Source organism: Panicum virgatum, chromosome 5N, assembly GCF_016808335.1.
Source record: "Panicum virgatum strain AP13 chromosome 5N, P.virgatum_v5, whole genome shotgun sequence".
Classification (NCBI taxonomy): Eukaryota; Viridiplantae; Streptophyta; class Magnoliopsida; order Poales; family Poaceae; genus Panicum; species Panicum virgatum.
Window position 1 is genome coordinate 20,332,620 of NC_053149.1, and position 14,073 is coordinate 20,346,692.

The 14,073-nt window shown below is 44.0% G+C and overlaps 1 pseudogene; it reads left to right on the top strand.

Moving 5' to 3' along the window:
• The first annotated feature begins 7,546 nt into the window (after positions 1–7,546).
• On the top strand, positions 7,547–9,000 carry LOC120676647 (annotated as a pseudogene).
• Positions 9,001–14,073: the final 5,073 nt, after the last annotated feature.

The window sequence follows — 14,073 nt, forward strand, 5'->3', positions numbered from 1 at the left end:
AGATCCAATGACTATTATGATTAGAGTTGTCAGATTGATGGCAAGATGTTTCTGATTTTGCGAGAGTTTCTAAAATTTCCCTATTTTTTTTTAGGGTGTGCACCTAGAATCCTAAGTGACTTCACGTAAGGCTTCAAAGAAAGTCTCCAATTAGTAATAATAAAATATTATATTATTTTAGTTATTTCTCATCGTAGATTAATTACCAGCATGATATTTTGAGCTAAGTAATTAGCTAGTCCCTTCATTCTAAAAAAACATAAGTTATTCCGTAATCATAGGACAGACTAACAAAAAGGTAAAAAGACATTGCTTGTCCCTATGTATAAGCCATATTTAACCCTAATTGACTGCCATATGCACATTCACATACTAAAATTAATTAATAATAACTTATTCTTTTGATAAATTTTGAAATCTGGAATAATTTGCTTTTTGGACGGATGGAGTAAGCTACAAGTAGGTCATCTCATCTCATCTTTATCATCGTCATATTAAAATAATAACTTAGCTAATACTTAATCGTCCAGAATTTCGTCTGGAAATCACCAGAAACTATCACGGTTGCGAACCCAAAGCCGTGTTCGATTCGATTAACTTCCCCGAAACCCAAAGCCGTGTTCGATTCGATTAACTTCTCCAAGGCCATAAGCCGATTGGCCCACAAAGCTGGTTGGCCTGCTTCTCTTTCTTTTCTTTCTTTTCCTCCTGCTTCTATTTCCAATTACCGATTCCCAGTTAGGGCTTCTACTTCTATTGATCAAACTTTTTTCAAAATGGCTGAAATGTTTGAAACATTTCAAAATGTGACAGAACTTTTTTGATTGTTTGAAACATTCTAAAATGTTTGGAACATTTCTGAATGGTACATAACTTTTTAAATTATTTTTGAAACATTTACAAATGTTTTGAACATTTCGGAATCACTCAGATTTTTTTGACTACTTTGGAACATTTACAAATATTTTTCAAACACTATGAAATGTTACAGACTTCTTTCAGTAATTTAGAACATTAGAAAATGTTTCAAACATTATGAAATATAGTTATATAGACACCACAACTTGTTTTGCTGCACAAATCCAATTTTCAGCCCGATGATGAAGTAACGGGCCTCAAGTTCTGGCCCATCACTTCCCATCCCGTGCGCGCCGCACCTCAGAGCAGCTTCTGCCATCCGCACGTTCAGCCGCTCAGCTTCTGCCATACGTCCGCTGTAATTCGCCCGCGTTAGAAATAGACATCCCCGCGCGCGGATAGGGAGCCTGTCGCTCGACCACCTGCAGCCGCCGGTAAAGATTCAATTATTTTCTGCTTTCACAACGTCTGGTAAGTGGAAGATTGATTCATTTTCTGCATATTGAAATCTTTCACCTGTGTATGCGATGGATGATTGAGTTCATTATGTAAGTTGTTTTTTTTTTCCTTCCTTCATCAATTCAATAGGATTATCTCCTGACCGAAGAATTATGATACAGAGATGATTAGTAATGTTAGTGACTTGCTTGAGTCTTGGACTCTGAAATCCTAATTCAATTATTCCAGCATTGTAGTCGCTATGAATCATGATGAGTAAAAACGAAAGAAACATCTTGCTAATAATTGGAGATTAAGAAGCTAGCAAATGAATTTTATATTGAACTAAGAGTATAAGCAATCTAGATAATTTATACAATAGATTTTTGTGTGCCGGCATCTGGAATAGACGCTCTTGATGTGAAAAAGGTCTCAATGGTGCTGATCTCTCAAGTGTGGAAACTGTAGCTTACTCTGGAAGTCGACAAGACAATATAGAAAGGAAAGTAATTAATTTTCAACCATTGGTTATCATATTGCTCCATTTTAGTGTGTGAACTATAAACACATTATTTGCGTCAATAGAGATAAAATATAAGTTGAGAAAATAAACATGCCCCGCTCCCGAGCCACTAGAACATGTTGCTCGCACACGACATGAGAGCTTGCAGTTCCCTTATGTTGTAACCCTGGCTCATGAATTTCTACCTTAGGTTATTCTTGGCTATTTTATTTTCTGAAACAAAACAACACCCTTTCACTGATAAGCCAATCATTCTTGCACATTGAACCTTCTCTGTATCAAGTAAGTGCACAACTGCACACTGAAGCTGCCATTACATAATGGCATAATGATTGAGTTTCTCTCTAGCTTCCAGTGGTTCTTTCATTGTATTAAGTGAAAACTGAAGTTGCCTTCACGGATGATATCTCCTCTGTAAGTGAGATTGCTTTTTCACCTTTTGCTCCCCTTTGTTTTTTTAGCATGGCTGTATATTCTTCTTTTATAGTAGGTCAACAATTCGTGCATTGTTCATGATTATTTTTTATTGGAGTATACTGTATTACCTCAAATGGCTTTCTGAATCAGTATTTAGTTTTCCAGAAGTTGTGAAAAAATGAAGAGGGTCTCTCTCACTGAATATCTCCAATGGCTCTCTGATTTTTCATTTTGTGCATTCGTAGGCTTATGCTCTTTGTCACACATGATTAATGGAGCTCGTATCATTGAAATTACAGTATTAGTCTTCAAATAAGCTTAGCCAAGGCTGCAGGATCCGGTACCCTGGAAAGGTCAATGACGCTCCCTTCCTCCTTCCCTCATGTTCGCTTCAGGAATCTTGTAAACAGCTCCAGAACAGCCAAACATAAACTTAGCCACTGATCTCAAGAGGTAGCCCAGCTTAATTAATGAAACTCTTTATAATTTGTAGTTAAAAAATAAGAATATTTGAGTATGATGGCTGATGTAAAGCTATGGCTAACTTTTTCTTGAGAAAAGTTTACTATGTTCCAGGTCTTTGGGTTTGAAGTTGCATTTGTATTAAGAATTACTGTTGAAGAATGAGCACTGAAATATCTTCGCAATGGTTCAGACGTATATTTACTGAGATGATTGGGGTTTTTTTATATTTTTCTTCTTTTCTCTCTTTTTTATTGTATCTTGGATGAAAAGATATTGAGTGTTGCGTTTCTCTAGGGATGGCATGAATGATAGCAAGAGGTGCCTTTTATTACCTGGAGTTGCGGTTTGCTCTCCTCTCCTAGAATAGCGTAAAACCATTTCTATTTTCATCACTAAAGTAGTTTCTGAAGTTGTTACGATCATCTTGGTCTTGTATATGGTTAGTTGACATATAATGAGACTGTTATTTTTATAATCACTCTAAAGAAATAGCCATCACTTTGAGCTATATACTTTGGAATTCTTTTGGGGCTTTGCAAAACTAACAAATGGGTTGTGCTCCAGACCAACAGTCTCTGAACTGATTTTTTACCTGTTACCTTCCTAAATCTGTCCTTTAATTTACAATCTCAAACTCAACATCTGGCAGCATGTTTTCTATTCAAAATCTGATATAGGAAAAAAATGATTGGCTACATATAATTATCAAAGGGTAGGAATAGCTTAGCTCAGATGCTCTGCACTGGAATCGATTCTCGAAGGTGCTGGTGGTGCATGTCCAAAAGTTTGTGCAGCTATCAGTTTTTTTTACCAAAGAATGGATATTATGAAATTGCAAGATTATAATACTTCTCTTCGTACACCGGACTGGAGGTGAACAGTGGCGGATCCAAGAGTTGGATTTAGAAGGGGCTTATTTCTTCTTCTTCTTCTTCCACCTCCTCCCTCCTCTCTTTTAATTTTTCTTCCTCCTCATTTTCATCTTCCTCCTCTTTGTCCGTGACTAAAAAATGTTGGAAGGCTATGGGGGGACTCCAAGGATTCATGGGGGTAGGGGGCTCCAGCACCCCCTGCCCCCACGTTGGATCCGCCTGGAGGTCACCCCTCTCCTCTGGCTCTAGTTTCACTGTTCTTGATGTAGGAAACTATGTCATGTTGAATAACATAGTTAGTCGGGACATGAACCTGGAAGGGGAAAAGGTAGATATAAACTTCAGTGCAGAAGGTTATCATAGTAGTGATATTTAAGATTCACTTGCTAGCACCTAATAGTAGTGGTTTTAATTTACATTAAATTTCTAGCCCTATAGCCAAACTGAAACAATGAACAGAATGTGAATCTTAACTAATGCTATTCTATTTGTGCTTCCCCAGTTCATCAACCAGCTGGAATTCTAACCACAAAAGAAGTCCTTTCGGGGCATCAGCGCGGGGTAGGGGGAGAATAATTAGCTGACGAACTTCTTAACAGTGACACAATCTTGTGCTCCCTCTACATACTTGAATAATCTATATTTTCATGTGTTATGTTTCTGATTGCTTTGACACTATGTTACTAATTGATGCTTTCAAATCTCAATTAGCCTCAAAACAATATGCTGCTAGGATATCAACGGCATGCTATACATATTTATTATGATGGAAATTTTTTGTTACCGTAGCAATGTACGGGCATGAACCTAGTGGAAAAATAAGAGGAGGTAAGAGGTTAATTCAAGTTGGCTTCAAACCATGGATGGCGAGATGTTGAAGTGGCATGCCAACGAGGAAAGACACATAGGAAAAATTTAAAGTGTGTGAGAAAATTTGAAGACTAAAGCAGTTGCACTGATAGTTGAAAGACGATGTTAAGATTTAGTGGAAAATTTGAGGATGAAAATGAATATTTCACATTTAATTTCTCAAACAAATTCAATCAAGATAGCTTATATATGCTATGTTTCAAAATGTTTCTTGGGCTGTGTGAATGGACCGCATAGCAGATAAAGATTAAATAGAATTTACGTTAGATTTAGATCTGTACTCATTTTGATATAGATCAATAGTTCATCCATTGAACAAATAGTATAACTAAGAGTTAAATACACTAGCGGCCCTCGAACTTGTCCTCAGGTGCCACTTAGGTCCACGAACTTGCAAAATCAAAATCTGACACCCTGAACTTGTTAAGTTGTGCCACTTAGTTCGACGCCATGAACCCGCGCGGGTTATGGACCTAAGTGGCACAACTTAACAAGTTCAGAGTGTCATATTTCGATTTTACAAGTTTGTGGACCTAATTGGCACCTGAGGACAAGTTCGAGGGCCGCTGGTGTATTTAACTCTATAACTAATTACACAAGTTGTACTTCTCCTATTCCAAATTATAGATCTAGAAAAATCAAAAGAACCTATAATTTGGAAAAGAGGTATTAATAGCTAGTTTTGAGTCTTGTGACCGAAACACGCATAAAACCTAAGTCCGCCCTTTGAAAACAAATAGGAATATAGTACTCCCTCTATTTTTATTTACATGTCATATTAGGTTTGTTCTAAGTTAAATTTGACTTTGACCAAATTTAGAGAAAGAAAATAATAACATTTACAATACTAAATTTGTTTCATTGAATCCACCATAAATATAGTTGATAGTGCAAAGTTAGTTGATAGTACGTTGGATAGTATAATTGTTGCTATATTTTTTCAATAGACTTGGTCAAAGTTAGTTAAATTTGATTTAGAACATGCTTAATAAAAATGTAAATAAAAATTAAAAATGTAAATAAAAATGGAGAGAGAGCAGTACATTAGCAATCGTTAAACAAGGGGCTGGTCCTAATCAGACAAGCATGGGATGGGACTCGCGGGCGGCCCACAAGAACCAGAAACCATGGAGGACACGCGTGGGAGTTGGTCACTTGTTCCTGCGGCTTGGACGACGAGGAGAGAGAGAGTGCAGGAGCGGGCAAATCCAATCCAAAACGGCAAAACCCACCCACGGTATTGGCTCCCGCCCACGGAGACACCGGAAACAGGGACGACCGTCGCGCTGCACGATTTCCACAAAACCGGGATCCCCGCCGGCTGCCTAGTTTTCGTTTGCCTTTTTTCCGCTAGTCTGGTGGGCGCGGCTGCCCACGGGGCGTGGAGGCCACGCCGGCCGCCACCTCCGGCCTTCCGCCGCCAGCCACGTCGGATCATCCTGTCCTGCGCCCCGTGGCCGTGGAGTCCCCCTGTTTTCTCGATCTTTTTTCCTTCTTCTCGGTCCGGCGCTTTTCTGGTCAATTTGATTATTCAGAAATAATATAGTTGTTCATAATACTCAAAAATAAATTGTTCTCCGGAATCTTTTCAAGGCCACTTATCCTACCCGGATATGGGCGATTTTGTAAAATGAGGAGAACAGAGACTTGATTGTAGATGCATGTCGCGTCTTGGAAGTGACGGCGATGGACATCTTTGCGCGGAACGGGTGGTAGTTTACTAATAGGCTTTGTGGCTTATAATTTGCTTCCTGTTTAGCTCTCAAAGTTTGTAATAAGGACAGGATATAACTCTTTGATATAGAGGTCGGGACATTGTTCAATATTCTTTTATCTAAAAAAGAACCACAGCACTGCTGGGTATGGTGCTGGGTGGTAGGATTCGAGGTGAACCCAGAATTGCTGCTCAACTGGAATTATGTACGTGCACGCCGGCGTCCATATCTTTGATGGGATCTCGTGCTGAGAATGGGAGGGAAGCAATTCCTGCACTCGAAAACCAGAATCATTGCGCGCAGTAGGACGTTAGCAATCTGGACTCTGCATCGCACTGCAGTACAACGGGCGAGTTTAGCAGTACACAAGCAGCTTGCCGGAAGCAGCTTCTCCTGGTAAGAGCAACTCCAACCGTCTCTATAAAATGTTAATTAAATTTACAGATTTTAACTTTTTTTGTAAAAATAGAAACCTCCCTAAAAAGATAGGCTATCCAAGAGACTAGGTATATCTTAACTCTCCATATTCAAAACAGGAAAAACATTCTCTTTTCTTTCCATTGCCGATCCATCTTCTCTGCTGTTCCGTCGCCTCCTCTGTACTTCCATCGTGGCACCCATCCGTCACCGCCGCAAGGCTCGATCTCCATCGGCTCCTGCCATGCTGAAGCCTCTTGCCGTGCTCAATCAGAATAGCATGTGCATGATCTTGCATTGCTGAGTTCTTTGTTCAAACGAAACGAGTCAGCACTCAGCAGAAAGGGCGGCTCCCACATACAGGGCGAGGGAGCGGCTACACGAGGGAGCGGGAAGGAGTCGATGGCGAGCCCTGGTGCTCGCGAAAGAAAGCCAACAGAGGCAATCGGATTGCGAGGCTGATAGCGAAGGGAGGAGAATGGAGAGGCTGTTGGATCAAGATTTTTAGCTCAGGTTTTCTATTTTTAGAGTCAGTTTAATTTAAAGAGACCGTTAGAGTTGCTCTAAGAGTGGAAGCGAATCAGATTCGTATGGATACGAATTTGGATACCTTAGATATCTATCTTCCTATTTTTATTATCTTGTTTCTATCTCTAGGATTGAAACGGATCAAATTTGCATGAATACGAATCCGGATATTTTCACCCCGTTTCCATCCGCTGTTGGATGTGGCTGCCCGCCTCCAGTTTGTGGGAGCGCTAGAATCCATTCCTCGGTCACGGAGGGGGGACGACGACTCGACGAGCACCCGGTAACGACGCGGCGGGCCCCGCGACCTCGCTCTCCCTCTATCCATTTCGCCGCGCGGCGCCGAATCCGCCTTCCCCTACCTTCCCGAAACCACTGGCGCGGCGCCCAAATGCCCAACCCAAAGCCTCTCCCTCCCTTACTTATAAAACAGCCCACCCGCTCCACCTACCGTCGCCATATCTCGCTTCCGCACCATTCCAGTTCGCAAGCCACCTCCAAGTTCCAAGCTCCCCGTCGGAGCCTCGCTCGATCCTTCGTCCCCAACAACCTCGGCGCGGATCCAAGATGCGGATGAGCTGCAACGGCTGCCGCGTCCTGCGCAAGGGCTGCAGCGACGCCTGCACCATCCGCCCCTGCCTGCAGTGGATCAAGACCCCCGAGGCGCAGGCCAACGCCACCGTCTTCCTCGCCAAGTTCTACGGCCGGGCCGGGCTGCTCAACCTGCTCGCCGCCGCGCCCGCCGACCACCTCCGCCCGCCGGTCTTCCGCTCCCTGCTCTACGAGGCGTGCGGCCGCATCGTCAACCCGGTCTACGGCTCCGTCGGCCTGCTCTCGTCGGGCCAGTGGCAGGCGTGCCAGGCCGCCGTCGAGGCCGTGCTCAAGGGCCACCCCGTCGTGCGGGTCGACGCCGCGTCCGATGCCGCTGCCGCCCCGCCGCTGCTCGGCTCCAGGGTACCCGGCGTGGCTGCCTACGACATCCGCCACGTCGCCAAGGACCTCGACGCCGCCGCCGCCGCCGACCTCCTCCACATCGCCCGCGGCGGCCGCTCGCGGTTCAAGCGCGCCTCCTCCTCCAAGCCCCACCACAAGGCCAAGGCCGGCAACAACAGGCGCTCGTCGCACAGCCCTCCCTTGAGGCAACAACAGGAGCCGGAGGAGATGGAACCTAAGCCGATGGTCGTTGAGCACGACGAGGAGTCCGCCGGCAGCCACGACCACCATGTGCAGGGATCAGTGGACACCGACGTGGAGGCGGGCTCCCACGTGAGTCAGGCCGAGGCCGAGGCCGAGCCGCAGAGCCATGCGGCGCCGGTGAGCAGCCAGGTGCTGGCGGAGGATCAGGAAGAAGAGGATGTTGAGCTGGAGCTGACGCTCGGGCTCGAGCCAGCTGCCAAGAGGCAGGCGAAGGCGCCTTCTCCCCGTTGCGACCTGAACGCGCGCGGCGTCGAGCCTCATTGGCCTGCGGCTGGAGGCTGGACCTGCCAGCCTATGGTCAACCTCACCTCGTCCCTCAGAACAGTACAGCTTTGAGACCCCCGCCTGTTAGGAGTTAGGACTCTTTTTTTTTTAGGGCGTTAGGAGTTAGGACTCAGGAGGGAGGCAAACAGCAGCAGCTGGGGGAAAAAATAGATTTATTATGTTTCTATATTTTCCTTTTTTTACCGTTTATTTGCTCTCCTTTCTTTCCTTGTAAAGGGTAAAAGCTGGTCGACTGCACAGCATAGCGTTCTCCTACATGTGTGTTGTGTCCTGTACCCATGTGATGGTGTCTTTGTTCAAACTCTTTGAAAGTTTGGCTCGGGCTGTCACAAAATCGAACTTGTTTAGTCAACGGCAACTGAGACTTCCGAGATTCAAAATGAAATGATGAACAGTGAAAGGGGTCACATCTAAATACTCAGGGTCTGTTTAGTTCCACTATTTTGGATTTTAGAAAGGAATCTTTCAACATTTGAAGTATTAAATGTAGACTAATCACAAAACTAATTATAGATCTCGTCTGTAAACTACGAGACGAATCTAATGAGCCTAATTAATCCATCATTAGTATATGTTTATTGTAGATTTACTGTAGCAATTTAATGTCTAATCACAACATAATTAGACTCATTAGATTCATCTCGCGATTTACAGTCTATTTGTGTAGCGATTTATTTTTTGACTATATTTAATACACCATGCAGACGATTTACAATTTTTTTAGATTTTGGGATTTTGGATCTAAACACGGCCTCACTTTGTACCAGCTATTCAAATTTTATGTCCCTTCTACATAGTTCGGTTTTTCATATTCACTTAGTTGCGAATTAGCCTAACGGTTAGAGCACATGAGTAGCAAGTTAGAGCACCCGAGTAGCATGTAGGTCGAATTCTAGTTGGAGCGAATTTATGGAGTTGGTGTTAAAAATAAATCCTCTCGCCGCCAAAAGCCGGGGTTGGGAGGGGGAGGGGTTGTTCTCGATCTATGGTCGAGGTTTTCTTCTACCTTAATCACAATGCTTTTATGGAGGTCTCACTACTACAACAAATAATTTACTGCGATCTTTTTTTAGCACCTCTGAGGCGGGCATAAATAACACTCTCTATTAATGACCAGCATTAACAGAGGCAGTCATTTCTTATTAACTGATTCAGTTAAAGAAACCGCCTCGCAAAATCGATTAATAAAGGCGATCAACATAAAAGTGAACTCTCCGAGCCAAGGCATCATCATCTCTGAAATGCTGGGCAGTAGATAAATCCGGACGGCATGCGGCGACGCTGCCCGCTCGCTTCCTGGGACAGCCCACAACATGTCTGCCGGCAATCGCCCACTGGATTCTCCATCCAAACCGAGGATTTCGTCGGGCTCAACCACCATGAATTGTATACGCCCGTCGAAGCACCCAGGACGTACGTGCCCAACCACTGGGCAGCGGCCAAGGGGGATGTAACCGCGTCTGCCCCTGGATTAATAAATCAAGTGGCCAACTAGCTTAAAAAACTCCCTGTTGCCGAGCTCGGGGTCATCCGATCTAGTCACCCACCAATGCCCAAATGAAATCAGGTGGCCGCAATTCAATTCCAAGTTGCACGGAAGAAACCGCGGAAATGGGAGCCGCAGGTCGTCCACGAGCGGTGTGGATGCCAGCCAGTGGCTAGCTTGGCTTCTCCGTCGAGTCGCGCAAACCGCTGCACCGCCCACGCTATGCACGTAGAGAGGGGACCGATGGTGTCTGCGGATCAGGGCACCCACCACAACGGGCCATTATCCTCTATAGCAGAGCCATGTTAGCATTTGAGAACAAACAGTTGAGAAGAGAGATCTTCGCTAGATATAGCGGCTCTCGCTAGTAGCACGCATTACCTTTCCACATGAGCAGACCCACCACTCCATTACCTATAGTTGGCCATCCGGCCCAAGACCTGTGAGCCATCCCAAAGTTCGACTTTTCGGCCTGCTTCGAGCTTAGCCTGGCACGAAGTTAATCGGCCCGCGGCTGGCCTAGCAGGATCCTCGTGCCCATGCCAAGGCTAACGCCTCGGCATGTGGGCCGGGCCGGCCGAGCACAAGACGTCTGCTAAGGTGTGGGAATCCTGTTAATTTTGTATATATCTATAATTGCATGTATATGTGTAAATAAAAGTGTTTGAATATGAGAATGTATTAATATCTCAATAATTTTTTTGTTAAATTTGAAATTATAAGATAATTCTGGATTAAAGAAGAGATTAAATAGTTACATGAGCTCACAGGTCGGCCCAGCCCGTAGAGCCCGTATAGGATATTAGGCTGGCCCGTCACAAATAACAGGTCTTTCGTGCCGTGCCCGGGTAGAGACAATCGGATACGGATGGCCAACTATAGGTGAAGGAGTGGTGGGTCTGCTCATGTGGAAATGCGTGCTACTAGCGAGAGCCGCTATATCTAGCGAAGATCTCTCTTCTCAACTGTTTGTTCTCAAATGCTAACATGGCTCTGCTATAGAGGATAATGGCCCGTTGTGGTGGGTGCCCTGATCCGCGAACTTTTTTCTTTTTTATATTTAAAAAAATTAAAATTTCAAAAATATATGTCCGTTTTCAAAAATTTCAAAAATATACCCCGGTTGCCCTCCCATAGGGCGACAGGCCCAATGTGTAATTTTTTTTTCAAATTTGCAACGAAGTCCCTGGAGAAAAAAAACAAGCCCTGTCGCCCGTTGGGGGGGCGACAGGGGCCTGTCGCCCGGCCCACGGGCGACCGCCGCTGGGCCCGGCCCACAGTCGCGGCAGGGGGCCTGTCCCCCCCCCCCCCCCCCCCCCCGCGGGCGACCGGGGTCTCCCCCCTTATAAAAGCCCCAGCCCTCCCCTTCCCTCCTCATTTGAGCCCGAAAATTCCACCAAAAATCCAGAAAAAAAGAGAGGAGTGAGGAGAAGGAAAGCGGCGAAGCCCTGCCGGATTCAGCACTTGTGATCTGCAGGTTAGTACATTTAGTTTAAATATTGTTATATTTAAGTACTACGTATTTAAATATGAGTAATTTAATTTAATTAGTGCTATAGTAGATCCATTTAAGTAGGAGTTCAATGATACTTTAGTTTGTAGTTACGTAGTAGTAAATTAGTTTAGAAAATTAGTTCTACGCATTTATTATTACAATTGCAGTGCTATTAGAGACATGTTTATAAATTAATTATGATTTAGAATAGAATTTGGCATATGCAGTATAGAATTCGAGAGTCATCACGTAGTTATGAATACTTATATGTTATAGTTGAATTCCATACTTAGTTTTTACGGATTATTGAATAAGGTAGTGAAGTAAAGAGTATAACTCGATAAGTATTATGTGATATACAGATATGTCGAGCAAAATGCAGTTTCAAGTATTTTATGGTGAATACAATGTTATCTATGGGCCAAATGGAGTAGATCTTTCTGCCTTTAAGCGCACATCTAGCGGCATAGATAAACCTCTGGAAAGGAGTTTTGGTTCCATATGTAAGTGGCTGCAGCGTGGGTTCCATGTTGATCCGTTGACACATGTGATCACTGTCCAGTCTCTTGATAATTGGGAGGTAGAAAGTGAATTATGGGAATTAATGATGATACACAACACTGATGACTGGCAGAAGTACATGCAAGCAGCTCTAGAGCGTGGGTGGCCTCTGGCCATTCTTGTTCAAATCCGGGATAAGACACAAAATGAAGTCCAACATTGTGCAGATCAAGGAACTCCGAGTATTCGAAGAGAGACCAATTATGTTGAGCAAGATGAGTCAGAAGAGACAGAGAACCAAAACATGGGACCACAGGGCTTTGCTGATGAGGGAGAGAGGATACATAGCATTGTGGACGAGATGGAGGCAGAAGACCAAACCGCAATAGAGATGGAAGAATATGAGGACTCATCTGATGACGAGCAGTACTCATTGCCAAAAGAGTGGAAAGAGCATGGTTTTGGCAGTCATATCGCAGAAGATGTACGAAATCAGGAGTGGGAGTACAGAGGGAATGAGGTAGTGCAAGGTGCAACATATCCAAACATTGAAGCCGTAAAAGATGCTGTGAGACTATGGGCAATCTCATTGAAACGAGAATTCAGAGTCGTGAAGTCTGGCAGTAAAGAATATGAGGTGAAGTGTGTGAATGCTGGATGTCCATGGCGAGTACATGCATTCAAGGGAAAATGAAAGTCAAACTGGAAATGTTCCATTGTCACAGAGCACACTTGTTTGCTGTCAGAAGTTATTCCCTCGCATCGCAATATATCATGCGACTTTGTTGCAAAGCAAATGTATGGGTTTATTATGGACAACCAAAATTATGAGCCAAAAATGATTATTCGACACATTGAGCAGACTTACCAGTACACCATCAGTTATTTGAAGGCATGGCGGGCTAAACAAAGGGTGTTCGAGATGCGGTTCGGCACATACGAGGCATCATATGATAACCTACCTCGTATGTTATCCCAGGTTGCTGCTAGAAATCCTGGAAGCTTTTATGACACATACCTTTTACCAGCCGTGACTAGGGGACAAAGAATTATGCAACGAGCCTTCTTTTGCATAGGTGCTTCTGTTAGAGCATTTCAGTTTTGTCTTCCGGTGATCTGCATTGATGGCACATTTTTGACTGGAAGGTATAAAGGTCAGATACTCACCGCAATCGGTGTAGATTGTAACAACCAAATTGTTCCGCTCGCATTTGCATTTGTTGAGAATGAGAACATAGACAGTTGGTATTGGTTCCTTGAACGAGTGAAGAATCATGTTGTTGCTGCACGTCCAGATGTGTGCCTTATTAGTGATAGGCATACAGGTATCCTGCAATCAATACTGAAATTGCAATGTGGAACTGCGACAATGCCTCCATTATGGCCTGATGTCCAAAACAGGTGGTGCATTAGGCATATGGGTGCAAACTTCTATGAACACTTCAAGAACAAGGATCTTAAGAGCCTGTGAGGTTGTGCACCCAAAATCAATAGAGAAAATTCAATGCATTATGGCAGATGCTTGATCAGTTGACTGCAGAGCTAGTGAAGGTAAGGGCATCAGGAGCAGGCACGAGTCAGGCTGCAGAGGCTAGGGATTCAATTGAGAAGCCATTTTCACACTGGATTCGAGGTGCACTAAGGAGAAATGGTCATTCCTTTATGATACCAACGGAATACGGTATGATATTCAGACAACGAACCATGTAGAGTGTTTCAATATGGTTATGCGTTCTTGTCGTGCCTTTCCACTTGTGGGAATTGTTGAGTTCATCATGTATGGGTGCATGAAGTATTTCAGAGAGCGTTACACGGCTGCAAGCATAAACATCAGCAACCCCCAAATTCAGTTTTGCAAAAGAGTGACACGATATATGCAGGAGAAGATTGAAAAGGCAAAACTGCACCGCGTCATATCCACAGGTACAATGGAGCATAGATTTGAGGTTCTATGTAAGGATAGAAGTGGTCGTGGTATCCGTAGAGATAGAGTGGTACAGGAGAGT